This window comes from Amblyraja radiata, unplaced genomic scaffold, assembly GCF_010909765.2.
Source record: "Amblyraja radiata isolate CabotCenter1 unplaced genomic scaffold, sAmbRad1.1.pri scaffold_659_ctg1, whole genome shotgun sequence".
NCBI classification, from domain to species: Eukaryota; Metazoa; Chordata; class Chondrichthyes; order Rajiformes; family Rajidae; genus Amblyraja; species Amblyraja radiata.
In genome coordinates, this window is record NW_022630686.1 from 27,256 (window position 1) to 31,717 (window position 4,462).

A 4,462-nucleotide genomic window follows, 5' to 3' on the forward strand; every position below is an offset into this window, starting at 1 on the left:
CCTCCTCACCGACTCCAGGCGTCCATTTTCCCCTCCCCCCCGCCTCCTCACAAGCCCCGCCCCCTCCGCGCAGGTCCCGCCCCCTCCCCGTCACCCCATTGGCCCGCCCCGCCGTCCAGGAGGCCGCCATTGGCTCCCGCTCACGTCGCTCACCCGACCCCCCGCCCCCCGGTTGGCCGGGCGGCGCGTCCGTCACCCCCCTGGCCCGCCCCCGCCGTCCAGGAGGCGGGACCGCTGCTGCCATTGGCTCCCCCTCACGTCACTCACCCGGACCCCCCGCCCCCAGGTTGGCGTCCGTCACCACACTGGCCCGCCCCCGCGTCACGCACCCGACCCCCCGCCCCCTCCGCGCAAGTCCCGCCCACTCCACCTCCCCATTGGCCCCCGATCACGTCACTCACCCGATCCCCCGCCCCCTCCGCGCAAGTCCCGCCCACCCCACCTCCCCATTGGCCCCCGTTCGCGTCACTCACCCGATCCCCCGCCCCCTCCGCGCAAGTCCCGCCCACCCCGCCTCCCCATTGGCCCGCACCAGCCGTCCAAGGGGCGGGACCGCCGCTACCATTGGCCGCCGCTCACGTCACTCACCCGATCCCCCGCCCCCGATTGGCCGAGCGGCGCGTCCGTCACCCGGCGGAGGGGGAGGAACTGTCAACCGCCTAAGATCACCGAATACGCTTTTCAAAACACACGCTTCAGTCAGTGGGAGACTCGCATTTGAATTTACAGCCCGCGGCCGTCTTGGTTGTTAAATATTACTCGGGTTTCGTGCAGAGGGGTTTTTTGGAGGGGGGCGAGGTCCCGCCCCCGCGTGCTGTCATTGGTGGAGGGCGCTGTCGATCAGGGCGGCCGTGGTTTCCGGTTGGCGTCGGGGGGCGGGACATGTGGAGGCTGAGGGACCAGTGTTAGCATCAACATCAGATCATCAGAGCATCAGACCATCAGCATCAGAGCATCAACATCAGATCATCAGAGCATCAACATCAGATCATCAGACCATCAGAGCAACAGCATCAGGCATCAGACCATCAACATCAAACCATCAGCATTAGAGCATCAACATCAGATAGCAGAGCATCAGCATCAGACCATCAACATCAGCATCAGCATTAGATATCAGAGCATCAACATCAGGCATCAGACCATTAGACCATATATCAGAGCATCAAAATCAGACATCAGACCATCAGATATCAGAGCATCAGCATCAAAATCAGACATCAGAGCATCAGATATCAGAGCATCAACATCAGATATCAGAGCATCAGCATCAGGCATCAGATCATCAGACCATATATCAGAGCATCAACATCAGACAGAGCATCAGACATCACAGCATCAGAGTATCAACATCAGATATCAGAGCATCAACATCAGACAGAGCATCAACATCAGATATCAAAGCATCAGACATCAGCACATTAGACATCAGACCATCAGATATCAGAGCATCAGACATCACAGCATCAGACATCACAGCATCAGAGTATCAGCATCAGACATCACAGCATCAGACATCAGCACATTAGACATCAGACCATCAGATATCAGAGCATCAGACATCAGAGCATCAGACATCAGATATCAGAGCATCAGCATCAAATATCAGAGCATCACTCATCAGACATCAGAGCATCAGATATCAGACAACAGAGCATCAGACATCACAGCATCAGATATCAGAGCATCAGATATCAGAACATCAGCATCAGATATCAGAGCATTAGCATCAGATATCAGAGCATCAGATATCAGAACATCAGCATCAGATATCAGAGCATTAGCATCAGATATCAGAGTATCAGCATCAACATCAGATGTTCTTCCTGAGGAGACTGAAGAAGGTCCATCTGTCTCCTCAGATCCTGGTGAACTTCTACCGCTGCACCATCGAGAGCATCCTTACCAACTGCATCACAGTATGGTACGGCAACTGCTCTGTCTCCGACCGGAAGGCACTGCAGAGGGTGGTGAAAATTGCCCAACGCATCACCGGTTCCTCGCTCCCCTCCATTGAGTCTGTCCAAAGCAAGCGTTGTCTGCGGAGGGCGCTCAGCATCGCCAAGGACTGCTCTCACCCCAACCATGGACTGTTTACCCTCCTACCATCCGGGAGGCGCTACAGGTCTCTCCGTTGCCGGACCAGCAGGTCCAGGAACAGCTTCTTCCCGGCGGCTGTCACTCTACTCAACAACGTACCTCGGTGACTGCCAATCACCCCCCCACCCCCCGGACACTTATTATCACTTATTATTATTTATTCAAATCATTTGCTATGTCGCTCTTCCAGGGAGATGCTAAATGCATTTTGTTGTCTCTGTACTGTACACTGACAATGACAATTAAAATTGAATCTGAATCTGAGTCTGAATCTGAGATATCAGAGCATCAGCATCAGATATCAGAGCATCAGATATCAGAGCATCAAACCATCAACATCAGATATCAGAGCATCAACATCAAGCATCAGAGCATCAACATCAGATATCAGAGCATCAACATCAGATATCAGAGCATCAACATCAGATATCAGAGCATCAGGCATCAGATCATCAGACCATATATCAGAGCATCAGCATCAGATATCAGAGCATCAACATCAAGCATCAGAGCATCAACATCAGACATCAGAGCATCAACATCAGACAGAGCATCAACATCAGATATCAGAGCATCAACATCAGATATCAGAGCATCAACATCAGACATCAGAGCATCAACATCAGATGTCAGAGCATCAGAACATCACGCATCAGACCATCAGATATCAGAGCATCAACATCAGATATCAGACCATCAACATCAAACCATCAACAGAGCATCAGACATCAGAGAATCAGCATCAACATCGGATATCAGAGCATCAACATCAGAACATCAGCATCAGACCATCAGACATTAGACCATCAGATGTCAGAACATCAACATCAGACCATCAGACCATCAAAATCAGACATCAGACCATCAGATATCAGAGCATCAACATCAGATATCAGAGCATCAGCATCAGATATCATAGCATCAACATCAGAGCATCAGCATCAGATCATCAGACCATATATCAGAGCATCAACATCAGACAGAGCATCAACATCAGATATCAGACCATCAACATCAGACATCTGAGCATCAGACCATCAAAATCAGACATCAGACCATCAGATATCAGAGCATCAACATCAGATATCAGACCATCAACATCAGATATCAGAGCATCAGCATCAGATATCAGAGCATCAGATATCAGAGCATCACACCATCAACATCAGATATCAGAGCATCAACATCAGATATCAGAGCATCAGACCATCAACATCAGATATCAGAGCATCAACATCAGATATCAGAGCATCAGCATCAGATATCAGACCATCAGACCATCAAAATCAGGCATCAGACCATCAGACATTAGACCATCAGAACATCAACATCAGAGCATAGACCATCAGACCATCAAAATCAGACCATCAGATATCAGAGCATCAGCATCAGATATCAGAGCATCAGGCATCAGATCATCAGACCATATATCAGAGCATCAACATCAGACAGAGCATCAACATCAGATATCAGAGCATCAGCATCAGACATCAGAGCATCAGCATCAGACCATCAACATCAGACGTCAGAGCATCAGACAGAACATCAGGCATCAGACCATCAGATATCAGAGCATCAACATCAGATATCAGACCATCAGACAGACCATCAGATATCAGAGTATCAACATCAGATATCAGAGCATCAACATCAGATATCAGACCATCAACATCAAACCATCAACATCAGAGCATCAGACATCAGAGAATCAGCATCAACATCGGATATCAGATCAGCAACATCAGAACATCAGCATTAGACCATCAGCATCAGGCATCAGACCATCAGATATCAGAGCATCAGACATCAGAACATCAACATCAGATATCAGACCATCAACATCAGGCATCAGACCATCAGAGTATCAGCATCAGACATCAGACCATCAGATAGAGCATCAACATCAGATATCAGAGCATCAACATCAGATATCAGAGCATCAGACATCAGCATCAGACATCAGAGAATCAGCATCAGACATCAGAGCATCAGACATCACAGCATCAGACATCAGAGAATCAGCATCAGGCATCACAGCATCAGACATCAGCACATTAATAATACAATACAATACAATACAATACAATACAATTCTAGAATACTCAAGGCGCTTTACATCGCATTATTCATTCACTCCTCAGTCACACTCGATGGTGGTAAGCTACTTCTGTAGCCACAGCTGCCCTGGGGCAGACTGACGGAAGCGTGGCTGCCAATCTGCGCCTACGGCCCCTCCGACCACCACCAATCACTCACACACATTCACACACAGGCAAAGGTGGGTGAAGTGTCTTGCCCAAGGACACAACGACAGTATGCACTCCAAGCGGGATTCGAACCGGCTACCTTCCGGTCGCCAGCC